We start from the raw sequence: 26,506 nt of genomic DNA, 5'->3' as shown, positions 1-26,506 counted from the left end.
CTGTTTTTCCAATCCACACATCCTAAGTCATGCCTCACTGCATCATAATTTCCCTGCCCCCAGCTATAGCTCTTGCCCTGCGGCACACGATTATCCCTCTCCATCACTAAAGTAAAAGTCACCGAGTTGTGGTCACTGTCCCCGAAGTGCTCACCTACCTCCAAGTCCAACACCTGGCCTGGTTCATTACCTAGAACCAAATCCAATATAGCCTCCCCTCTTGTTGGCCTGTCGACATATTGTGTCAGGAAACCCTCCTGCACACATTGTACAAACACCGACCCATCTAATGAACTCGAGCTATAGCTCTCCCAGTCAATATCTGGGAAGTTAAAGTCCCCCATAACAACCACCCTGCTACCTTCACTCTTTTCCTGAATCATCCTCGCAATATTATCCTCTACTTCTCTAGGACTATTAGGAGGCCTGTAGAAAACACCTAACAGGGTGACCTCACCTTTCCTATTTCTAACCTCAGCCCAAACTACCTCAGATGGCAAGTCCTCTTCCATCGTCCATTCCACTGCTGTGATACTGTCTTTGACAAGTAATGCCACGCCTCCCCCTTTTTTACCCCCATGTCTGATCCTACTAAAACATTTGAACCCTGGAACGTGCAACAGCCATTCTTGTCCCTGTTCTACCCACGTCTCTGTAATGGCCACAACATCGAAGTCCCAGGTACCAACCCACGCTGCAAGTTCACCTACCTTATTCCTTATACTTCTGGCATTGAAGTATACACACTTCAATCCACCTTTCTGGTTACAGTCACCCTCCTTAGAGATCGCTGCATTATTCCTAACCTCCCTACACTCAAGGTCCTGTACCCTAAAGCTACAGTCCTGGTTCCCATGCCCCCGCGGAGTTAGTTTAAACCCTCCCAAAGAGCACTAGCAAACCTCCCCCCAAGGATACTGGTGCCCCTCAGGTTCAAGTGTAGACCATCCTTTTTATAGAGGTCCCACCTTCCCCAGAAAGGACCCCAGTTATCCAGAAACCGGAATCCCTCCCTCCTGCACCATCCCTGTAGCCACGCATTTAACTGCTCTCTCTCCCTGTTCCTCGACTCTCTATCACGTGGCACGGGTAACAAACCAGAGACTACAACTCTGTTTGTTCTAACTCTGAGCTTCCAACCTAGCTCCCTGAAAGCCTGCCTTACATCCTCACCCTTCTTCCTACCTATATCGTTGGTGCCAACGTGGACCACGATCTGGGGCTGCTCCCCCTCCCCCTTAAGGACCCGGAAAACACGATCAGCGACATCACGTACCCTTGCACCTGGGAGGCAACATACCAAACGTGAGTCCCTGTCGCCCCCACAAAACCGTCTGTCTGTACCCCTCACTATCGAGTCCCCAAGAACAATCGCTCTACCTTTCTCCACCCTTCCCTTCTGAGCAACGGGGCCAGGCTCCGTGCCAGAGGCCTGAACCTCGTTGCTTGCCCCTGGTAAGTCATCCCCCCCACAAGTATCCAAAACGGTATACTTGTTCTTGAGGGGAATGACCGCAGGGGGTCCCTGCACTGGCTTCCTCCTCCCACTCCCCCTCACTGTCACCCATCTATCTTGAACTTTCGGAGTAACTACTTGCCTATAGCTCCGATCTATGACCTCCTCTGCCTCCCGAATGATCCGCAGTTCATCCAACTCCAGCTCCAGTTCCCTAACACGGGTTTGGAGGAGCTGGAGATGGGTGCACTTCTTGCAAGTGTACTCAGCAGGGACGCTGATGGCTTCCCTCACCTCATACATGTTGCAAGAGGAACATTGCCCTCTCTGCACTGCCATCCCTCTAAAAGTAAGCTTTCCTTAAAAAAAAACAAAAACCAACTAAACCTAAAGAAACAAACAAGGAAAATGCAGCACTTACCCGCTAGTCACAATTGGTCTTATTATTAGGTTAGAGGAGGTGGAAGGGTGGGAGGCACTACTCGTGTAGTGCCTCGGGTGACTCGCCTACGCGTTTAAATAAGGGGAGAGAAAAAAAAAACCTTACCCAGGTAACCTAGCGCGCCTTCCGGGTCTGCTACCGCTTTTTTGAAGGAAAACTTTAAACTTTTAACTATTAAATAAACGACCAAACTTACCCACCAGCCGTCGCGAAGTCTTCCGAGAGACTGAGGCCTACAACTCGGAGCCCGCGTTTAAATAAGGGGAGAGAAAAAAAAAACGTTTGTGACGTGTAAATAAATGATCTGTATAAACAGCTGTACAAAACTCCAGTTAGGCTACAATCGGGATACCGCGCGCAGTGCTGTTCGGCACACTCACTGCCAGAAGGACGTGGATGCTTTGGAGAGGGTGCAGAGAAGGTTTACCAGGACCTTGCCTGCCCTGGAGTGCTTCTGTTGTGAGGAGAGGTTGAATAAACTTGGGATTGTTGTCACTGCAAAGGCGGAAGCTGAGGGGCGACCCGATAGGGGTCGACAGCATACTGAGAGGCATCGGAAGGGTGGCGAGTCAGTGGGTACAGGTTCACGGTGAGAGGGGGAAAGTGAGAAGGGAGAAGTGCGGAGAAAGGTTTTCACATAGGGGATGGTGGGTGTCTGGAACGCGTTGCCAGTCGAAGCGCTGGAAGCAGGCACGTTAGGAACGTTTCAGGCTCACCTTGTTGGACACGTGAACGGGAGGCGGAACGGCGGGACTGAAACCGCGTCTGGGCAACAGGTAGCACGCCCAAACAAGGAGTAGGAATCGGCACAGGCTCGCTGGGCCCTGTGTCATCGATCCGACGGTGCCAAAGTCTCCGGCCACGTGTACAACTGTGGTGAATTTCCGCAAATACCTTGTAGACGGGGCTGTGACAGGGACCTTATTGGGGTGTCCACGATAATGGGGGCCACGGAGGGCACTTTTGCTGAGTTTGCAGATGGCACAAAGATAGCTAGAGGGACAGGTAGTTTTGAGGAAATGGGCAGGCTGCAGAAGAGCGTGGACACGTTGGGCGAGTGGGGAAAAGAAGTGACCAAGTGTGCGTAATTGCACTTTGGTAGCAAGAACAATCGGGTAGACGATTTTCTGAACGAGGGAAAGGCTTTGCAAATCTGCAGCGCAGAGGGTCTTGGGAGTCCTAGTTCCAGGTTGTTTCAAGATTAACATGCAGGTCCATCCGATGGTTCGGAAGGCAAATGCGGTGTCGGCATTCATTTCAAGCGGGCGAGGAAACAGGAGCGGGGACGTGCTGCCGAGGCCGCGTCAGGCTCTGGTCTGACCACAGGTGGAATATTGGGAGCAGTTTTGTGCCGTGTACCGAAGGAAGGGATGCGCTGGTGTTGGGACGGAGTCTAGAGAAGGTTTCCCCTGGGTTTGTCACATGAGGTCTCTGGGTCTGTGCCCGATGGTGTTTCGAAAGGTAAGGCGGGATCTGACCGAAGCTTACAAGCTACTGGGGGGCCTGGTCAGAGTGGTTGTGAAGAAGATGGTCCCACTAGTAGGCGAGACGAGGACCTGGAAGTACAGCCTCAGGGTGAAGGGTCGCCCCTTCAGGCCGAGATGAGGTTGCATTTAAGACAGAGATGGAGAGGTTCAAAGTTTGGGAGAAGATTTGTAGCTCGGGTGCTCGTTGTTGTGGTTCTGTTCGCCGAGCTGGGAATTTGTGTTTGTGCCGAGCTAGGTGACATCGTCAGTGCTTGGGAGCCTCCTGTGAAGCGCTTCTGTGATGTTTCCTCCGGCGTTTGTAGTGATTTGTACCTGCCGCTTCCGGTTATCAGTTCCAGTTGTTTGATTAGATTAGCTTACTTACAATGTGGAAACAGGCCCTTCGGCCCAACAAGTCCACACCGACCCGCCGAAGCGCAACACCACGGGCAATTTAGCATGGCCAATTCACCTGACCCGCACATCTTTGGACTGTGGGAGGAAACCGGAGTACCCGGAGGAAACCCACGCAGACACGGGGAGAATGTGCAAACTCCACACAGTCTGTCGCCTGAGTTGGGAATTGAACCCGGGTCTCTGGCGTTGTGAGGCAGCAGTGCTAACCACGGTGCAACCGTGCCGCCCACACAGTGTCCGCTGCAGTGGCCGGTATATTGGGTCCAGGTCGATGTGGATTCATTATTGAATGAATCTGTGGATGAGTGCCATGCCTCTAGGAATTCCCTGGCTGTTCTCTGTTTGGCTTGTCCTATAATAGTAGTGCTTCACAGAAGCGCTTCACAGAGATAGAGAGGCTCTTGATTATAAGGGGATCAAGGGTCGTGGGGAGAGGGCAGGAGAATCGGGGTTGAGAAAGCAGTTGTTTCCCAGAGGGTGGCGGCGGTCTGGAATGCACTGCTTGGGAGGGTAGCGAGGCGGGGAACCTCAAAACCTTGAAAAACTACTTGGATGAGCACTGGAAATGTCATAACTTTTCCTGGCTACGGACCAAGTGCTGGAAAGTGGGACTAGAGCAGACTTAGAGTAGCTTTGTCAGTGCGGACTCGGAGGGCCAGAAGGCCTCTTCTGTACTGTGTGACTGTGTGGGGAAGCTTTCTGATTCCCATCTGTTGATTGAGGCCGCGCTACTGATGCTTCCTGATGCGGAGCAGCCGGATGGATCCAAGTGGGCATTGAAGGTGAGAGGGTGGGAGAGAGCTTCGGAGCCTCCGTCCGTTTGGTTCAGGTTCCGTCTCGTCCTGATGCATGCATCGATGTAGGTGCTCAGTGGTTACCGATAGAGTGAAGGTGCAGTTGATCACTGACTCCACGCGTGGTGCTGCAGGTTGTAATGTCTAGACGAAAACAGAACTCGCTGCAACCTTCGGGAGAAGGGTCACTGGACTCGAAGCGTTAATTCTGCTTTCTCTCCACAGAAGCTGAGGTTTTGCTTACTGGGTGTTTTGCTTTATTTTGCATTTTAGACCTTGCTTTTTGATTGCACGGCTGCTATCAAACCATTAGCTTGCTGTTAGCGCTGCAATTAGCACTCTTGAATCTTGATTTGCAATTCTAAGGAAGCAGACTGAATTGGAATGTTTGGAGCGGGAGCCGAACCAATAAAGGCTGATTTGCTGTAAATTGATCTTCACATCCCTGGTCGTGCTGTTCATTTGCACGAGGTGGGTTGGGGGATGGGAGTTCACATTTTCCAAGACAAGATGGGTTAGTCTGTAAGAGTTTCTGTTTGTAAAGGTGAGCCGAGATTTCCTGGCAGTGAGATTTTTCGGTCAGAATTCGAACCTGCTCCAATCATTTGCCTTGTGGGGAGGCAGGGACTTTTCACATTGGTAACAGCCTGAGGCAAAGTCTTGGAAACAAGAGCATTTTATTCTTTACGGCCTTGCAAGAACGGGCGTTTCGCTCAAGCAATCAGGCTAGCAAAAGCGCGCCAAAACAAAGCATGTAAGCATTCTTATTCAGTTTGCAAGTTGCGGAATCACGCCTCCCTTTTCCCATCCTATCATAAGCCGATTTACCTGACTTGTTTTTCTCTAATTTTCCTGATCTGACTACCCTGCTGTCCTTGTCCTTGTCTGTTACAGCCTGTCTGTTATTTTAGCCAGTTCCCCTTATCATACTATAAGCTTATTGTGAGATGCCCCTACTGCTTCTTTTGTGGTCAGCCACAACACTTCAAAGTTATTTCTTAGTTTAAAACTATTTCTTAAACAAAAACCTCTATATTCGTTAAAATCTTAGCCTTAAGTATACCGCAAGAATCCCGCGACCGTTTGTGTAATGTTCCCCTTCCCCTCCCCCTACAACATGGTGGGCCGAAGGGCCTGTACTGTGCTGTACTGTTCTATGTTCTAACTGCAGGCACATCCACACACACACACGCACACACATCAAAGACATGGAGGGCTCGGCTGAATCTACTGCTCTCTTCTCTGCCTGTCACATTTCATCGAGCTAGTGTCCTAGGCCCAAGCATCTTCAGCGAGTGGTTAGAATATGCAGTGCACTGCCTGAGAGAGAGGGTGCTGGAGGCAGATTCAATGGTGACTTTGGTCGGAGGGTCGGATACTTATCTGAAGAGAGGGCGAGTGGGACTGGGGAAGTTGCTCGTGCAGAGAGCTGATGCAGACATGACAGGCTGAATGTCTCATTCAATGCGTGCAGTTCTGCAGTTGGTTACCACCTCCTCAAGTCACGTCAGCTTAGCCCTGACCCACCTGATTGGTGAGATACTGACAATCTCTACATGACCATGAGGCAGTGCTTCACTGACAGGGGAAAAAAAGCAACTGCTGTAAACGGATCTGCTGCTCTAGTTAGAAATCCTGGGAGGACTACGGCGACAGGGAAACTGTCAGCAGTGATCTACAAGTCTTTGAACAGAATCAAGCTGATTGAAAACATGGAGGACAAATGGGACTTGAGGCAGTCCGCGGTATTGTAGTTATCGCTTCTCGGCCTTTTGGCTAAGATCAAGTGTAGTATCTGTTCTTATCAGTTTAATATCTGATACGTCCCTTATCTGGGGACCATATATTAAATTGATTTTTGGAGCAGGGAGATGGAATAGGGGCTTGCTCCGTCCACTCCACGCATCGACCTGGTATTGCAGTACCTCCGGGAACGGTGCACCCCTCATCTATAAATCTAAAAACAGCTTCATGTTTATAGCACAGGCTTTCGGTGCTTCATTTCTCACACCTCGCATCCAGCCGGGCGTGAGTCGATTCAAACTCGTCTGTTCTAAGGTAGCTGTTCAGCTCCCGCTCCCTATCCTTCTCTCGCCGTCTCTGTCTCTTGCGCACCTTGACACTTGCTCTCAATGTCATCCCCTCACCCCTGCTGCGTGCTGCACCGTCCCGCCAACGCCGGACCCCGATCACACCACATGGTGTCAGAATTTGGGAGTTGCAGCAACCGTAGCTGCCCACCAGCTTTTCCTACTCGCGAGCGACATTTCAGAAAAACAAGAGAAGGTCAACTGTGCTACGTTGCTGCATGCTGCTGGGGATGAAGCTATCTAGGGGTTCAGTCGTTTTGATTTTGATGACTTGAAAGAGAGATTTCGAGAACACTGTGAGCTAGGACAAAAATAATCGGGACGTATTTAAGGCACATGCTTTTCATCAGAGTGCAAGGGCAGGCGGAATCGATAGGTACGTATGTGACTGACCGGAAAAACGAGGCAAAGGACTGTGAGTTTCAGCCACTTTCCGATTCACTGAGCCGCGACAGAATCGTGTGTGCTATCACGACTGACTGAGTCAGAGGCAGGTTACTCAGAGAGTCAATTCTCACTGGGAAAAGCAAAGAGACAGCACTAACTCGACAACAGCACGTGAGAAAACGTAGAACAAACAAACCAATGTTTGCTGACCGGAACTGGCCTGGAAAGATAATAAGGCAGGTAGGAGCACTGCAGATTATCCGGCACCTGGGCTGTGTACGCAGGGACTGGCACAACACCCCCTTGCCTTCTTTTGCACTACTTTGCTGCCTCAGCCAGAACTGGCAGCATTCTAAGTCAGTCTCACACAAGCAGCGTGGGCCAGCTGTCTGTGACAACAAATTCCAAAGACTCACAACCCTCTGAGAGAAGACGTTTCTCCTGATCTCACTCTTAAATTGGTGCCTCTTTATTCTGTTCAGTTCTAGACACTCCCATGAGGGAAAATGTCCTCTCAGCATTTACCCTGTCGAGCCACGTAAGAATCCAATATGTTTCAATAAGATTGTGTCTCATTCATTTCAACTCAGGATCTACACTCATCTGGAGGTAGGGTTTACCGGGCTCAATTTTACTGAAAAGCTGACCTCCGGCTAGTTCAGCAAATAGGTCGTTGAGCAAAGGGAAAGGAAACCGCCTAGCACACACCAGCAGGTGAACTGTTGCAGCATGATATTGCGGCTCCGGAACTCAATCCCTCTACGAATGAAACCCAACAGCCTTCTTAACAGCACTATCCACCTGGGGGTGGCAACTTTCAGGGATCTATGTACATGGGACTCCAAGATCCCTCTGCACATCCACACTATCAATAATCTTTCCATCGACCCAGTACTCTGCCTTCCAGTTATTCTTCCCAAAGTGCATCACCTCACATTTAGCTGCATTGAACTCCATTTGCCACCTCTCAGCCCGATTCTGCAGTTTGTCCAAGTCCCCCTGCAACCTGTAACATTCTTCCACACTGACCACTACTCCACCGACTTTAGCGTCGTCTGCAAATTTACTAATCCATCCACCTATGTTATGCCTGCGTCTAAGTCATTTATAAAAATGACAAACAGCAGTGGTCCCAAAACAGACCCTTGTGGCACACCACTAGTAACCGGACTCCAGGCTGAATATTTTCCATCAACCACCACTCGCTGCCTCCTTTCAGAAAGCCAGTTTCTAAGCCAAACTGCTAAATCACCCTCAATTCCATGCCTCTGCATTTTCTCCAACAGCTTATCAAAGGCTCCAGGCATCCTGCCTGTCCACCCCATTGAAAACAATAGCGTGCTTCTTTAGAATTCTTGATCGGTCACTCAGAATTTTGACACTCAGTTGAGTTTGATTCTGTCCAACTACATTCTTGCCCATAAAGCTGTAAGATTTCCTTTGATGACGCGCAGGCTGTGTCTTCAGACTCACCGTATAACTGAACGTACCCACTGTGAAAGCACCACTTCACCTGTGTGTGTTCCTCGCGCAGTTTCTGAAGGTTGCAGCGCAACGTGACTCAGCCGTATCAACGAAACCGGTGTCCACCTCCATTCTTACCGGTTTGCCGTTCAGTAAGGGAGCGACCGGGGCGTCGGCAGGTATCGCCAGTATCTGTAACCACAACACCTCATTGGTTTGTGCGTCAGGGCTTTTGTCTTCTTGCCCTTTTTGTACCATTTAGGATTTCTTCCTGTACTTTCGCTGCAGGTTATTGGTACTTTCACCCCCGAGCGCACCCACTTAGTATATTCTTTTTTAATGCTGCAGTTTCTGCACACAGCTTCTTTCTACCAGCAATTTGCTGCTGCCTGACATGTGTTTCCACAGCAGTGGCAGTTTTGTGTCTGCGTTGGTGCTTGTCCCTGGGCCACCATTTTGTGAACTCTCAGCCACCATTTTGTGAGGTGTTGACCTTCCTTGGCTGCGAGTTCCATCACGGTTGCCATTCCCAGCACTTTCATTTAAGTGTAGTCACCTTTGCGTCAGTAATCTCTTCTGGATCGCTTCACATCTTGCGGCAGGCTGCTACAAAAGGTAGAGTCTCGCGGGATCTGAGGTGAGCCGGCTAGCTGGATACAAAGCCAGCTCGGTCACAGAAGACAGAGAGTAGCGGTGGAAGCGCATTTTTCGGAAAGGGGATCAGTAACTAGTGGTATCCCGCAGGGCACAGTGCTAGGACCTTTGTTGTTTGTGACGTGTAAATAAATGATCTGTATAAACAGCTGTACAAAACTCCAGTTAGGCTACAATCGGGATACCGCGCGCAGTGCTGTTCGGCACACTCACTGCCAGAAGGACGTGGATGCTTTGGAGAGGGTGCAGAGAAGGTTTACCAGGACCTTGCCTGCCCTGGAGTGCTTCTGTTGTGAGGAGAGGTTGAATAAACTTGGGATTGTTGTCACTGCAAAGGCGGAAGCTGAGGGGCGACCCGATAGGGGTCGACAGCATACTGAGAGGCATCGGAAGGGTGGCGAGTCAGTGGGTACAGGTTCACGGTGAGAGGGGGAAAGTGAGAAGGGAGAAGTGCGGAGAAAGGTTTTCACATAGGGGATGGTGGGTGTCTGGAACGCGTTGCCAGTCGAAGCGCTGGAAGCAGGCACGTTAGGAACGTTTCAGGCTCACCTTGTTGGACACGTGAACGGGAGGCGGAACGGCGGGACTGAAACCGCGTCTGGGCAACAGGTAGCACGCCCAAACAAGGAGTAGGAATCGGCACAGGCTCGCTGGGCCCTGTGTCATCGATCCGACGGTGCCAAAGTCTCCGGCCACGTGTACAACTGTGGTGAATTTCCGCAAATACCTTGTAGACGGGGCTGTGACAGGGACCTTATTGGGGTGTCCACGATAATGGGGGCCACGGAGGGCACTTTTGCTGAGTTTGCAGATGGCACAAAGATAGCTAGAGGGACAGGTAGTTTTGAGGAAATGGGCAGGCTGCAGAAGAGCGTGGACACGTTGGGCGAGTGGGGAAAAGAAGTGACCAAGTGTGCGTAATTGCACTTTGGTAGCAAGAACAATCGGGTAGACGATTTTCTGAACGAGGGAAAGGCTTTGCAAATCTGCAGCGCAGAGGGTCTTGGGAGTCCTAGTTCCAGGTTGTTTCAAGATTAACATGCAGGTCCATCCGATGGTTCGGAAGGCAAATGCGGTGTCGGCATTCATTTCAAGCGGGCGAGGAAACAGGAGCGGGGACGTGCTGCCGAGGCCGCGTCAGGCTCTGGTCTGACCACAGGTGGAATATTGGGAGCAGTTTTGTGCCGTGTACCGAAGGAAGGGATGCGCTGGTGTTGGGACGGAGTCTAGAGAAGGTTTCCCCTGGGTTTGTCACATGAGGTCTCTGGGTCTGTGCCCGATGGTGTTTCGAAAGGTAAGGCGGGATCTGACCGAAGCTTACAAGCTACTGGGGGGCCTGGTCAGAGTGGTTGTGAAGAAGATGGTCCCACTAGTAGGCGAGACGAGGACCTGGAAGTACAGCCTCAGGGTGAAGGGTCGCCCCTTCAGGCCGAGATGAGGTTGCATTTAAGACAGAGATGGAGAGGTTCAAAGTTTGGGAGAAGATTTGTAGCTCGGGTGCTCGTTGTTGTGGTTCTGTTCGCCGAGCTGGGAATTTGTGTTTGTGCCGAGCTAGGTGACATCGTCAGTGCTTGGGAGCCTCCTGTGAAGCGCTTCTGTGATGTTTCCTCCGGCGTTTGTAGTGATTTGTACCTGCCGCTTCCGGTTATCAGTTCCAGTTGTTTGATTAGATTAGCTTACTTACAATGTGGAAACAGGCCCTTCGGCCCAACAAGTCCACACCGACCCGCCGAAGCGCAACACCACGGGCAATTTAGCATGGCCAATTCACCTGACCCGCACATCTTTGGACTGTGGGAGGAAACCGGAGTACCCGGAGGAAACCCACGCAGACACGGGGAGAATGTGCAAACTCCACACAGTCTGTCGCCTGAGTTGGGAATTGAACCCGGGTCTCTGGCGTTGTGAGGCAGCAGTGCTAACCACGGTGCAACCGTGCCGCCCACACAGTGTCCGCTGCAGTGGCCGGTATATTGGGTCCAGGTCGATGTGGATTCATTATTGAATGAATCTGTGGATGAGTGCCATGCCTCTAGGAATTCCCTGGCTGTTCTCTGTTTGGCTTGTCCTATAATAGTAGTGCTTCACAGAAGCGCTTCACAGAGATAGAGAGGCTCTTGATTATAAGGGGATCAAGGGTCGTGGGGAGAGGGCAGGAGAATCGGGGTTGAGAAAGCAGTTGTTTCCCAGAGGGTGGCGGCGGTCTGGAATGCACTGCTTGGGAGGGTAGCGAGGCGGGGAACCTCAAAACCTTGAAAAACTACTTGGATGAGCACTGGAAATGTCATAACTTTTCCTGGCTACGGACCAAGTGCTGGAAAGTGGGACTAGAGCAGACTTAGAGTAGCTTTGTCAGTGCGGACTCGGAGGGCCAGAAGGCCTCTTCTGTACTGTGTGACTGTGTGGGGAAGCTTTCTGATTCCCATCTGTTGATTGAGGCCGCGCTACTGATGCTTCCTGATGCGGAGCAGCCGGATGGATCCAAGTGGGCATTGAAGGTGAGAGGGTGGGAGAGAGCTTCGGAGCCTCCGTCCGTTTGGTTCAGGTTCCGTCTCGTCCTGATGCATGCATCGATGTAGGTGCTCAGTGGTTACCGATAGAGTGAAGGTGCAGTTGATCACTGACTCCACGCGTGGTGCTGCAGGTTGTAATGTCTAGACGAAAACAGAACTCGCTGCAACCTTCGGGAGAAGGGTCACTGGACTCGAAGCGTTAATTCTGCTTTCTCTCCACAGAAGCTGAGGTTTTGCTTACTGGGTGTTTTGCTTTATTTTGCATTTTAGACCTTGCTTTTTGATTGCACGGCTGCTATCAAACCATTAGCTTGCTGTTAGCGCTGCAATTAGCACTCTTGAATCTTGATTTGCAATTCTAAGGAAGCAGACTGAATTGGAATGTTTGGAGCGGGAGCCGAACCAATAAAGGCTGATTTGCTGTAAATTGATCTTCACATCCCTGGTCGTGCTGTTCATTTGCACGAGGTGGGTTGGGGGATGGGAGTTCACATTTTCCAAGACAAGATGGGTTAGTCTGTAAGAGTTTCTGTTTGTAAAGGTGAGCCGAGATTTCCTGGCAGTGAGATTTTTCGGTCAGAATTCGAACCTGCTCCAATCATTTGCCTTGTGGGGAGGCAGGGACTTTTCACATTGGTAACAGCCTGAGGCAAAGTCTTGGAAACAAGAGCATTTTATTCTTTACGGCCTTGCAAGAACGGGCGTTTCGCTCAAGCAATCAGGCTAGCAAAAGCGCGCCAAAACAAAGCATGTAAGCATTCTTATTCAGTTTGCAAGTTGCGGAATCACGCCTCCCTTTTCCCATCCTATCATAAGCCGATTTACCTGACTTGTTTTTCTCTAATTTTCCTGATCTGACTACCCTGCTGTCCTTGTCCTTGTCTGTTACAGCCTGTCTGTTATTTTAGCCAGTTCCCCTTATCATACTATAAGCTTATTGTGAGATGCCCCTACTGCTTCTTTTGTGGTCAGCCACAACACTTCAAAGTTATTTCTTAGTTTAAAACTATTTCTTAAACAAAAACCTCTATATTCGTTAAAATCTTAGCCTTAAGTATACCGCAAGAATCCCGCGACCGTTTGTGTAATGTTCCCCTTCCCCTCCCCCTACAACATGGTGGGCCGAAGGGCCTGTACTGTGCTGTACTGTTCTATGTTCTAACTGCAGGCACATCCACACACACACACGCACACACATCAAAGACATGGAGGGCTCGGCTGAATCTACTGCTCTCTTCTCTGCCTGTCACATTTCATCGAGCTAGTGTCCTAGGCCCAAGCATCTTCAGCGAGTGGTTAGAATATGCAGTGCACTGCCTGAGAGAGAGGGTGCTGGAGGCAGATTCAATGGTGACTTTGGTCGGAGGGTCGGATACTTATCTGAAGAGAGGGCGAGTGGGACTGGGGAAGTTGCTCGTGCAGAGAGCTGATGCAGACATGACAGGCTGAATGTCTCATTCAATGCGTGCAGTTCTGCAGTTGGTTACCACCTCCTCAAGTCACGTCAGCTTAGCCCTGACCCACCTGATTGGTGAGATACTGACAATCTCTACATGACCATGAGGCAGTGCTTCACTGACAGGGGAAAAAAAGCAACTGCTGTAAACGGATCTGCTGCTCTAGTTAGAAATCCTGGGAGGACTACGGCGACAGGGAAACTGTCAGCAGTGATCTACAAGTCTTTGAACAGAATCAAGCTGATTGAAAACATGGAGGACAAATGGGACTTGAGGCAGTCCGCGGTATTGTAGTTATCGCTTCTCGGCCTTTTGGCTAAGATCAAGTGTAGTATCTGCAAATCGGCTACGCGATGCGTTTCAACACTGGCCTCCCTGGCCCGCATCAAAGCCGACGTCCTGTTTCTGCAGGAGTGTGGGATACCCCACCTCAGCAGTTACAGGAGGTGGTCGAGCTTGTGGGCCCATGGGCCGTCAGTGTGGTCGGGGGGCAACGATAACCGCTCCTCAGGCCTCGGGATCCTTTTGCGGGGAGGTAACTTCACTATCTCCGAGGTTAAGGAGGTGGTGGGCGGGCACCTCCTCGTCGTGGATGTTAAATATAGAAACGCTCCCGTAAGACTAATCAACGTGTACGCCCCAGCGGATAAGAGTGAACGGTTGGCCGTCCTGCAACAGCTTCCACTGCTGCTGGCTACGTCCAGGCCGGTCATTCTGGCCGGAGACTTCAACTGCATCATTGATGCAGATGGACGATCCGGCGGGGGGGACAGTAAACTGGACGCTACGTCCAGAGCCCTGATGGAAACGGTCAAAGATGCCAAGCTGCACGACGTCTTCAGCACCCCTGCAGATGGAGCGCAGCGTAGATACACATGGTCACGGGCAGACGGGTCTATCCGCTCAAGGATAGATTACCTGTTTGTGTCCCGAACGTTCTCGGTCAGAACCACCGACGTCAAGCCGGTGTTCTTCTCTGACCACTGCCTCCTACTGGCCGACTGTCACCTACAGGACGAGCAGCGGACGGGCAAGGGAACGTGGAAACTGAACACTAAGCTGTTGAACCCGGGAAACATCGAGGAGCTCAAGAGGGATTACGCAGGTTGGAGAACCGCGAAGTGTCTCTTTGAGTCTCCAGCAGACTGGTGGGAAACAGTAAAAGGGAACATCAAGAGATTCTTCATCCTCAAAGGTGTTCAGGAGGCGAGAGAGAGGCGGGGAAAACTGTCCCAGCTCCAGGAAAGTATGCAGAACCTGCTCCTGCTGCAGACGTTGGGGGTCGATGTCACGGAGGACCTCAAGGAGGTGAAGGGCCAGCAAGCCTCGCTCTTTGCCTCGGAGGCCTCCAAGATAATCTTCCGGTCCAGGGTCCGCTCGGTAGAGCAGGACGAGACGTGCTCACGTTTCTTCTTCCAGAAGGTGCACAAAGAGAGCTCCATGCTCAGCAGCCTGAAGGAAGAAGATGGCTCGGTAACGTCATCTCAGGCTGACGTCATGAGGATCAGTAAATCCTTCTATGCCAGCCTGTATGACGCGAAGCCAACCGACAGCACGGCCTCACAGTCGTTCCTGTCCTCTATCACGGAGGTCCTAGAGGACGGAACGCGAGAGAGGCTGGACCAGCCGCTATCTCTGGATGAGCTGACCAGGGCCCTCGAGTCCTTCGAAAAGAATAAAACTCCCGGAAGCGACGGCTTACCGGTCGAGATCTATTCCGCTCTTTGGGACTTGATTGGCCGGGACCTGCTGGAGGTGTATGTCAGTATGCTTCGGGCAGGTACCATGAGTGAATCCATGAGGAAAGGCATCATCACCCTCATCTATAAGCGGAAGGGGGAGAGGGATGAAATTAGAAATTGGAGACCGATCTCACTGCTAAACACAGACTACAAAATCTTGTCAAAGGTCATCGCAAACCGGGTCAGGTCTGCTCTGGGAACGGTGATCCACCCCGACCAAACCTGTGCTGTACCGGGCAGGAAGATCTCTGAGAGCCTCGCACTCCTCAGGGATACGATCGCCTACGTGCAGGACAGGGGGGTGGACACCTGCCTCATCAGCCTGGACCAGGAGAAAGCCTTTGACAGGATATCGCATACATATATGAGGGATGTCCTCTCCAAAATGGGCTTTGGGGAGGGAATCTGCAATTGGATCAGACTGCTCTACACCAACATTGTCAGTGCAGTCTCAATCAATGGGTGGGAATCAGATAGCTTCCCTGTAAGATCTGGAGTCAGGCAGGGCTGCCCACTCTCTCCTGCCTTGTTTGTATGTTGCATAGAGCCATTTGCCGAATCCATCAGGAAGGATGCGAGCCTGAGAGGGGTGACTATTCCTGGCAGCGGGGGCCTACAGGTTAAGGCCTCCCTGTACATGGATGACGTCGCCGTTTTCTGCTCGGATCCGCTGTCCGTGCACAGACTCCTGTGCATCTGCGACCAGTTCGAGCGGGCCTCGGGGGCCAAGGTAAACCGAGGGAAGAGCGAGGCCATGCTCTTCGGGAACTGGACCGACCAATCCTATATCCCCTTCACCGTCAGGACTGGCCACCTGAAGGTGCTGGGTATTTGGTTCGGGGGTGCTGGGGCGTGCGCCAAGACCTGGGAGGAGCGGATCAGGAAGATGAGACAGAAACTAGGCAGATGGGAGCAACGGTCGCTCTCCATCGCGGGGAAAAACCTGGTCATCAGGTGCGAGGTACTCTCAGTATTGTTGTATGTGGCACAGGCCTGGCCTATCCCCAGAACCTGTGCTGCCGCAGTCACCCGGGCCATCTTCCACTTCATGTGGAGATCAAAGATGGACCGGGTCCGAAGAGACACCATGTACAAAGACCGGTGCAATGGGGGAAAAAACACTCCCAATGCCACCCTCGCCCTGATGGCCACCTTTGTGTGTGGCTGCATCAAGCTGTGCGTGGATCCCCGGTACGCAAACACCAAGTGTCACTACGTACTGAGGTTCTACCTGTCCCCGGTGTTGCGAAGGATGGGCCTGGCCTCGCTGCCGCGGAACGCTCCGAGTAGTTGGACCGTTCCGTACCACCTGTCCTTCGTGGAGAAATTTCTGAAGAAAAACACCTTTGACCACAAGTCCATCAGGAAGTGGTCAGCACGTAGCGTCCTTGAGACCCTTCGGGAAAAGGAGAGGGCGGATCCTGTTGAGTGGTTCCCTGAGCAGACTGTCAAAGCAATTTGGCAGAATGCCTCATCGCCAGAACTTTCTAACAAGCACCAAGACATGGCTTGGCTGGTGGTGAGAAGGGCTCTACCCGTGAGATCGTTTATGCACGCCCGGACTCTCTGCCGCACCGCACGCTGCCCTCGAAGTGGCTGCGGGGGGGACGAGACTGTCACACACCTCCTTCTGGAATGTGCCTATGCAGAGGAAGTCTGGAGAGGAATGCAGTGGTATTTGTCGAGGTTCGTCCCGAGCAGCGCCGTGACACGGGACTCCGTGCTCTACGGCCTGTTCCCCGGGACGCACACCGAGACGAATATCAACTGCGCCTGGAGGATCATCAACTCGGTGAAGGACGCTCTCTGGGTGGTCCGAAACCTGTTGATCTTCCAGCTGAAGGAGTTGACCCCGACTGAGTGTTGCAGACTGGCACATTCCAAGGTCCAAGACTACGTGTTGAGGGACGCGCTGAAGCTTGGGGCAGCTGCCGCCAAGGCGCGGTGGGGAAAGACCACCGTTTAACATCTGCCTGTCTAAAGAAGATCAGGGGGCCCATGCAGTCATTTGGGCTCTGCTGACGCCTCAGCCCAATATAAGGGCATAGGAGTGAGAAATGCACAGACTTGCATATAAAAAGGAAAATTCTAAACTGTGTATGTTAATGTGAACATATGTATGGCATTACCCAATGTACAGTGTATCAAATTATTTATGAATATTTACGAATAAAGTATATTTTGAAATAAAAAAAAAAAAAATCTGTTTTTATCAGTGCTGTGGGTTTGCAGAAGCCGTGTTGCGAGTCGTTGGAGCTGCTGGAGACCATCGCTGGATCGTGATTGGCCGCTGGAGGATCGTTTGGTTGTGCTGACCTGCTCTTGGTGGATCTTTATGCTGGCTTCGGCCTAACGCCAATTCAGGTATCAGCCAACCTCAGAGCTATGGCCTCAGCAGCCGCTCGCAGCCCTGGCCAGGGCATTCGCAACACAGTCAGGGTGACTGTGAAGAAGGTGGAGGAGCACACACCGGTCGATCGGACGGTGTTTGTGAAGAAGGTTTTGCTGGAGTGCTGTGGGTTTGCAGCAGCGGATGTGTACTGCCTGCAGGATTTCCCTGGGGCAGGCTACTTCGACGTGACCTTCAGGAGCGTGAAGCATTGTGAGCAGCTCCTGAAGGTCTTCAAGGAGAAGGAAGGGGAACCTCTGTTCTCCATCTTGTCGGCGGTCCCGTTGTGTGTGCTTCCTGCGCAGAGGAGTCGGGTTGTGACAATCCAAATGTACAACCCCTACGTCCCAGCGGCAGATGTTCTCACCTTCTTGAAGAGGTATGTCCAGGTTGAAGGAGAAAGCACCGATGTGGTCGATCCTTTCGGGATCTGGACCAGTAAGCGGCAGGTCAAGGTAACCCTGAGGGTCGATGCCAGCGGGAACATCCTCCACCCACCCTCCAGCTTCGCCATCGGAGGAAGCAGAGGTTACCTGACATACGCAGGGCAGCCGAAGGTGTGCCGAACCTGCGGGAGGTCAGGCCACATGGCGGCCGACTGTAAGATGACTGTATGCCGAAATTGCAAACAGGAAGGCCACCTGACCAAGGATTGCAAGGAGGCCAAGAACTGTAACCTGTGCGGAGAGGCGGGCCACATGTACAAGGCCTGCCCAAGACGAGGAACCGCCACTTACGCACAGATGGCCAGAGGTGGCAACACGAGCCGGGGACCGCCAAAGCACAGCAGGGCACCACAAGATATCACGGAAACGGTGCCTGGAGACACCCAGAAGGAAGAGCAGGCGGTAGCGGAGCAGACGGCAGACAGCGGGGAGGTACAGCAGCCGATCCAAGCTCCTTCAAGGCAGACGGAGGAAATGGAAGAGGAGGAATCAAAGGAGGCAGATGACTGGATCACAGTCAGAAATAGGAAGAGGAAACCTGTCTCGGGCCCCAAAGCCACCCAGAGAAGGGGGAAACGACACCTCCAAGCCGAGGATACAGGCAGCTCTTCTGATGGTGAGGACGGGCGCAAGAAGGGTCGCCACCAGAGGAAGAGACAGAGCGCCATGGGGAGAAAGGAGGGCAGCACCACCCAAGAAGGGAAAGACGATCCCTCTGTGGGGATGGGTAAAGGCCTCCCCCTACCCGGTGAGAACCAAGAGGTGTCCACCGGCCCACAGCTCCAGGTAACTGGGAGCAGCGGTCCTGTGACAGCCCCACTGTCAGATGGAGAACTGGACGGTGCGGACCCTGGGCTTGACACAAAGACACCAGAGCGGGGAAATGGCTCCAGCGTGGAGCCGGACAGCTACCTCAGCCCTGGGATGGTCCAGCAGTTTGCCGTCACCACGGGGATGCACGCAGCTACCCCAGAGGAGCAAGACCAGCAGCAAATGGACACTATTAACCTTGTAAATTGTTAAAATGGGGTTTAAAGTTGCCAGCATCAATGTGCGTAGCATCAAATCGGCTACGCGATGTGTTTCAACGATGGCCTTCCTGGCCAGCGTTAAAGCCGACCTCCTGTTTCTGCAGGAGTGTGGGATACCGCACCTCAGCAGCTACAGGAGATGGTCGAGCTTGTGGGCCCATGGGCAGTCAGTTTGGTCGGGGGGCAACGATAGCCGCGCCTCCGGCCTGGGTATCCTGTTGCGAGGAAGCAACTTCACCATCTCCGAGGTTAAGGAGGTGGTGGGCGGGCGCCTCCTCGTCGCCGACGTTATGTACAGGAATGCTCCCCTGAGACTGATCAATGTGTACGCCCCAGTGGGTAAGAGTGAACGGTTGGCCGTCCTGCAGCAGCTTCCACTGTTGCTGGCTACGTCCAGGCCGGTCATTCTGGCCGGAGACTTCAACTGTATCATTGATGCAGATGGACGATCCGGCGGGGGGGACAGTAAACTGGACGCCACGTCCAGAGCCCTGATGGACGCGGTAAAAGATGCCAAGCTGCACGACGTCTTCAGCACCCCTGCAGACGGAGCGCAGCGTAGATACACCTGGTCACGGGCAGACGGGTCTATCCGCTCAAGGATAGATTACCTGTTTGTGTCCCGAACGCTCTCGGTCAGATCCACCGACGTCAAGCCGGTGTTCTTCTCTGACCACTGCCTCCTGCTGGCCGACTGTCACCTACAGGACGAGCAGCGGGCGGGTAAGGGAACGTGGAAGCTGAACACTAAGCTGTTGACCCCGGGAAACATTGAGGAGCTCAAGAGGGACTACGCAGGTTGGAGAACCGTGAAGCCCCTCTTTGAGTCTCCAGCAGACTGGTGGGAAACAGTTAAAGGGAACATCAAGAGGTTCTTCATCCTCAAAGGTGTTCAGGAGGCGAGAGAGAGGCGGGGAAAACTGTCCCAGCTCCAGGAAAGTATGCAGAACCTGCTCCTGCTGCAGACGATGGGGGTCGATGTCACGGAGGACCTCAAGGAGGTGAAGGGCCAGCAAGCCTCGCTCTTTGCCTCAGAGGCCTCCAAGATAATCTTCCGGTCCAGGGTCCGCTCGGTGGAGCAGGACGAGACGTGCTCACGTTTCTTCTTCCAGAAGGTGCACAAAGAGAGCTCTGTGCTCAGCAGCCTGAAGGAAGAAGACGGCTCGACAACGTCATCTCAGGCTGACGTCATGAGGATCAGTAAATCCTTCTATGCCAGTCTGTATGACGCGAAGCCGACCGACAGCGCGGCCTCCCAGTCGTTCCTGTCGTCTATCACGGAGGTCTTAGACGACAGAACACGCGAGAGGCTGGACCAGCCGCTATCTCTGGACGAGCTGACCAAGGCCCTCGAGTCCTTCGAAAAGAATAAAACTCCCGGAAGCGATGGCTTACCGGTCGAGCTCTATTCCGCTCTGTGGGACTTGATTGGCCAGGACCTGCTGGAGGTGTATGTCAGTATGCTTCGGGCAGGTACCATGAGCGAATCCATGAGGAAAGGCATCATCACCCTCATCTATAAGCGGAAGGGGGAGAGGGAGGAACTCAAAAATTGGAGACCGATCACACTGTTGAATGCAGATTACAAAATCCTGTCAAAGGTAATTGCCAACCGGGTCAGGTCTGCTCTGGGGTCGGTGATTCACCCTGACCAAACCTGTGCTGTGCCAGGCAGGAAGATCGCTGAGAGTCTCGCACTCCTCAGGGATACGATCGCCTACGTGCAGGACAGAGGGTTGGACGCCTGCCTGATCAGCCTGGACCAGGAGAAAGCCTTTGACAGGATATCACACATGTATATGAGAGATGTTCTCTCCAAAATGGGCTTTGGGGAGGGAATCTGCAATTGGATCAGACTGCTCTACACCAACATTGTCAGTGCAGTCTCAATCAATGGGTGGGAATCAGATAGCTTCCCAGTCAGATCTGGAGTCAGGCAGGGCTGCCCTCTCTCTCCTGCCTTGTTTGTGTGCTGCATAGAGCCATTTGCCGAGTCCATCAGGAAGGATGCGAGCCTGAGAGGGGTGACTATTCCGGGCAGCGGGGGCCTGCAGGTTAAGGCCTCCCTGTACATGGATGACGTCGCCGTTTTCTGCTCGGATCCGCTGTCCGTGCGCAGACTCATGTGCATTTGTGACCAGTTCGAACGGGCCTCGGGGGCCAAGGTAAACCGAGGCAAGAGCGAGGCCATGCTCTTCGGGAACTGGGCCGACCAATCCTCGATCCCCTTCACCGTCAGGACCGACCACCTGAAGGTGCTGGGTATTTGGTTCGGGGGGGCTGGGGCGTGCGCCAAGTCTTGGGAGGAGCGTATCAGTAAAGTGAGGCAGAAACTGGGCAGATGGAGGCTACGGTCGCTCTCCATCACGGGAAAAAACCTGGTCATCAGGTGTGAGGCACTGTCATTGCTGTTGTACGTGGCACAGGTCTGACCTATTCCCAGAACCTGCGCCGCTGCAGTCGCCCGGGCCATCTTCCAGTTCATATGGAGTTCAAAGATGGACCGGGTCCGAAGGGACTCACTGTACAAAGATCTGGGCAACGGGGGAAAAAATACACCCAATGCCACCCTCACCCTGATGGCCACCTTTGTGTGTGGCTGCATCAAGCTGTGCGTGGATCCCCGGTACGCAAACACCAAGTGTCACTACGTACTGAGGTTCTACCTGTCCCCGGTGTTGCGAAGGATGGGCCTGGCCTCGCTGCCGCGGAACGCTCCGAGTAGTTGGACCGTTCCGTGCCACCTGTCCTTCGTGGAGAAATTTCTGAAGAAAAACACCTTTGACCACAAGTCCATCAGGAAGTGGTCAGCACGTAGCGTCCTCGAGACCCTTCGGGAAAAGGAGAGGGCGGATCCTGTTGAGTGGTTCCCTGAGCAGACTGTCAAAGCAATTTGGCAGAATGCCTCATCGCCAGAACTTTCCAACAAGCACCAAGACATGGCTTGGCTGGTGGTGAGAAGGGCTCTACCTGTGAGATCGTTTATGCACGCCCAGACTCTCAGCCGCACCGCACGCTGCCCTCGAAGCGGCTGCGGGGGGGACGAGACTGTCACACACCTCCTTCTGGAATGTGCCTATGCAGAGGAAGTCTGGAGAGGAATGCAGTGGTATTTGTCGAGGTTCGTCCCGAGCAGCGCCGTGACGCGGGACTCCGTGCTCTACGGCCTGTTCCCCGGGACGCACACCGAGACGAACATCAACTGCGCCTGGAGGATCATCAACTCGGTGAAGGACGCTCTCTGGGCGGTCCGAAACCTGTTGATCTTCCAGCTGAAGGAGTTGACCCCGACTGAGTGTTGCAGACTGGCACATTCCAAGGTCCAGGACTACGTGTTGAGGGACGCGCTGAAGCTTGGGGCAGCTGCCGCCAAGGCGCGGTGGGGAAAGACCACCGTTTAACATCTGCCTGTCGAAAGAAAAGCAGGGGGCCCATGCAGTCATTTGGGCTCTGCTGACGCCTCAGCTCAATATATGAGTGAGAGATGCACTGATCTGTATGAAATAATGATAATTCGGAGCTGTGTATGTAAATGTGGAAATATGAAAGGCATTACCTAATGTACAGTGTATCAAATTATTCTATGCATATTTTATGAATAAAGTATATTTTTGAAATAAAAAAAAAATCTGTTCTTATCAGTTTAATATCTGATACGTCCCTTATCTGGGGACCATATATTAAATTGATTTTTGGAGCAGGGAGATGGAATAGGGGCTTGCTCCGTCCACTCCACGCATCGACCTGGTATTGCAGTACCTCCGGGAACGGTGCACCCCTCATCTATAAATCTAAAAACAGCTTCATGTTTATAGCACAGGCTTTCGGTGCTTCATTTCTCACACCTCGCATCCAGCCGGGCGTGAGTCGATTCAAACTCGTCTGTTCTAAGGTAGCTGTTCAGCTCCCGCTCCCTATCCTTCTCTCGCCGTCTCTGTCTCTTGCGCACCTTGACACTTGCTCTCAATGTCATCCCCTCACCCCTGCTGCGTGCTGCACCGTCCCGCCAACGCCGGACCCCGATCACACCACATGGTGTCAGAATTTGGGAGTTGCAGCAACCGTAGCTGCCCACCAGCTTTTCCTACTCGCGAGCGACATTTCAGAAAAACAAGAGAAGGTCAACTGTGCTACGTTGCTGCATGCTGCTGGGGATGAAGCTATCTAGGGGTTCAGTCGTTTTGATTTTGATGACTTGAAAGAGAGATTTCGAGAACACTGTGAGCTAGGACAAAAATAATCGGGACGTATTTAAGGCACATGCTTTTCATCAGAGTGCAAGGGCAGGCGGAATCGATAGGTACGTATGTGACTGACCGGAAAAACGAGGCAAAGGACTGTGAGTTTCAGCCACTTTCCGATTCACTGAGCCGCGACAGAATCGTGTGTGCTATCACGACTGACTGAGTCAGAGGCAGGTTACTCAGAGAGTCAATTCTCACTGGGAAAAGCAAAGAGACAGCACTAACTCGACAACAGCACGTGAGAAAACGTAGAACAAACAAACCAATGTTTGCTGACCGGAACTGGCCTGGAAAGATAATAAGGCAGGTAGGAGCACTGCAGATTATCCGGCACCTGGGCTGTGTACGCAGGGACTGGCACAACACCCCCTTGCCTTCTTTTGCACTACTTTGCTGCCTCAGCCAGAACTGGCAGCATTCTAAGTCAGTCTCACACAAGCAGCGTGGGCCAGCTGTCTGTGACAACAAATTCCAAAGACTCACAACCCTCTGAGAGAAGACGTTTCTCCTGATCTCACTCTTAAATTGGTGCCTCTTTATTCTGTTCAGTTCTAGACACTCCCATGAGGGAAAATGTCCTCTCAGCATTTACCCTGTCGAGCCACGTAAGAATCCAATATGTTTCAATAAGATTGTGTCTCATTCATTTCAACTCAGGATCTACACTCATCTGGAGGTAGGGTTTACCGGGCTCAATTTTACTGAAAAGCTGACCTCCGGCTAGTTCAGCAAATAGGTCGTTGAGCAAAGGGAAAGGAAACCGCCTAGCACACACCAGCAGGTGAACTGTTGCAGCATGATATTGCGGCTCCGGAACTCAATCCCTCTACGAATGAAACCCAACAGCCTTCTTAACAGCACTATCCACCTGGGGGTGGCAACTTTCAGGGATCTATGTACATGGGACTCCAAGATCCCTCTGCACATCCACACTACCAATAATCTTTCCATCGACCCAGTACTCTGCCTTCCAGTTATTCTTCCCAAAGTGCATCACCTCACATTTAGCTGCATTGAACTCCATTTGCCACCTCTCAGCCCGATTCTGCAGTTTGTCCAAGTCCCCCTGCAACCTGTAACATTCTTCCACACTGACCACTACTCCACCGACTTTAGCGTCGTCTGCAAATTTACTAATCCATCCACCTATGTTATGCCTGCGTCTAAGTCATTTATAAAAATGACAAACAGCAGTGGTCCCAAAACAGACCCTTGTGGCACACCACTAGTAACCGGACTCCAGGCTGAATATTTTCCATCAACCACCACTCGCTGCCTCCTTTCAGAAAGCCAGTTTCTAAGCCAAACTGCTAAATCACCCTCAATTCCATGCCTCTGCATTTTCTCCAACAGCTTATCAAAGGCTCCAGGCGTCCTGCCTGTCCACCCCATTGAAAACAATAGCGTGCTTCTTTAGAATTCTTGATCGGTCACTCAGAATTTTGACACTCAGTTGAGTTTGATTCTGTCCAACTACATTCTTGCCCATAAAGCTGTAAGATTTCCTTTGATGACGCGCAGGCTGTGTCTTCAGACTCACCGTATAACTGAACGTACCCACTGTGAAAGCACCACTTCACCTGTGTGTGTTCCTCGCGCAGTTTCTGAAGGTTGCAGCGCAACGTGACTCAGCCGTATCAACGAAACCGGTGTCCACCTCCATTCTTACCGGTTTGCCGTTCAGTAAGGGAGCGACCGGGGCGTCGGCAGGTATCGCCAGTATCTGTAACCACAACACCTCATTGGTTTGTGCGTCAGGGCTTTTGTCTTCTTGCCCTTTTTGTACCATTTAGGATTTCTTCCTGTACTTTCGCTGCAGGTTATTGGTACTTTCACCCCCGAGCGCACCCACTTAGTATATTCTTTTTTAATGCTGCAGTTTCTGCACACAGCTTCTTTCTACCAGCAATTTGCTGCTGCCTGACATGTGTTTCCACAGCAGTGGCAGTTTTGTGTCTGCGTTGGTGCTTGTCCCTGGGCCACCATTTTGTGAACTCTCAGCCACCATTTTGTGAGGTGTTGACCTTCCTTGGCTGCGAGTTCCATCACGGTTGCCATTCCCAGCACTTTCATTTAAGTGTAGTCACCTTTGCGTCAGTAATCTCTTCTGGATCGCTTCACATCTTGCGGCAGGCTGCTACAAAAGGTAGAGTCTCGCGGGATCTGAGGTGAGCCGGCTAGCTGGATACAAAGCCAGCTCGGTCACAGAAGACAGAGAGTAGCGGTGGAAGCGCATTTTTCGGAAAGGGGATCAGTAACTAGTGGTATCCCGCAGGGCACAGTGCTAGGACCTTTGTTGTTTGTGACGTGTAAATAAATGATCTGTATAAACAGCTGTACAAAACTCCAGTTAGGCTACAATCGGGATACCGCGCGCAGTGCTGTTCGGCACACTCACTGCCAGAAGGACGTGGATGCTTTGGAGAGGGTGCAGAGAAGGTTTACCAGGACCTTGCCTGCCCTGGAGTGCTTCTGTTGTGAGGAGAGGTTGAATAAACTTGGGATTGTTGTCACTGCAAAGGCGGAAGCTGAGGGGCGACCCGATAGGGGTCGACAGCATACTGAGAGGCATCGGAAGGGTGGCGAGTCAGTGGGTACAGGTTCACGGTGAGAGGGGGAAAGTGAGAAGGGAGAAGTGCGGAGAAAGGTTTTCACATAGGGGATGGTGGGTGTCTGGAACGCGTTGCCAGTCGAAGCGCTGGAAGCAGGCACGTTAGGAACGTTTCAGGCTCACCTTGTTGGACACGTGAACGGGAGGCGGAACGGCGGGACTGAAACCGCGTCTGGGCAACAGGTAGCACGCCCAAACAAGGAGTAGGAATCGGCACAGGCTCGCTGGGCCCTGTGTCATCGATCCGACGGTGCCAAAGTCTCCGGCCACGTGTACAACTGTGGTGAATTTCCGCAAATACCTTGTAGACGGGGCTGTGACAGGGACCTTATTGGGGTGTCCACGATAATGGGGGCCACGGAGGGCACTTTTGCTGAGTTTGCAGATGGCACAAAGATAGCTAGAGGGACAGGTAGTTTTGAGGAAATGGGCAGGCTGCAGAAGAGCGTGGACACGTTGGGCGAGTGGGGAAAAGAAGTGACCAAGTGTGCGTAATTGCACTTTGGTAGCAAGAACAATCGGGTAGACGATTTTCTGAACGAGGGAAAGGCTTTGCAAATCTGCAGCGCAGAGGGTCTTGGGAGTCCTAGTTCCAGGTTGTTTCAAGATTAACATGCAGGTCCATCCGATGGTTCGGAAGGCAAATGCGGTGTCGGCATTCATTTCAAGCGGGCGAGGAAACAGGAGCGGGGACGTGCTGCCGAGGCCGCGTCAGGCTCTGGTCTGACCACAGGTGGAATATTGGGAGCAGTTTTGTGCCGTGTACCGAAGGAAGGGATGCGCTGGTGTTGGGACGGAGTCTAGAGAAGGTTTCCCCTGGGTTTGTCACATGAGGTCTCTGGGTCTGTGCCCGATGGTGTTTCGAAAGGTAAGGCGGGATCTGACCGAAGCTTACAAGCTACT

At 52.3% G+C, this 26,506-nt stretch overlaps 1 non-coding gene and 2 pseudogenes across 1 annotated transcript; all 3 read left to right on the top strand.

Moving 5' to 3' along the window:
• Positions 1 to 6,331: 6,331 nt before the first annotated feature.
• LOC132816279 (U2 spliceosomal RNA) lies at positions 6,332 to 6,522 on the top strand. Its single transcript, XR_009644772.1, has one exon. It is a non-coding gene; the product is annotated as a U2 spliceosomal RNA (small nuclear RNA).
• A 6,914-nt stretch (positions 6,523 to 13,436) lies between these two features.
• LOC132816302 (U2 spliceosomal RNA) lies at positions 13,437 to 13,568 on the top strand (annotated as a pseudogene).
• An 8,785-nt stretch (positions 13,569 to 22,353) lies between these two features.
• LOC132816294 (U2 spliceosomal RNA) lies at positions 22,354 to 22,529 on the top strand (annotated as a pseudogene).
• Positions 22,530 to 26,506: the final 3,977 nt, after the last annotated feature.

The sequence above is a fragment of the Hemiscyllium ocellatum genome, chromosome 5 (assembly GCF_020745735.1).
Source record: "Hemiscyllium ocellatum isolate sHemOce1 chromosome 5, sHemOce1.pat.X.cur, whole genome shotgun sequence".
NCBI lineage: Eukaryota > Metazoa > Chordata > Chondrichthyes > Orectolobiformes > Hemiscylliidae > Hemiscyllium > Hemiscyllium ocellatum.
Note: the sequence above shows the minus strand (reverse complement) of the source record. Positions and strands in the feature narration are given on the sequence as shown.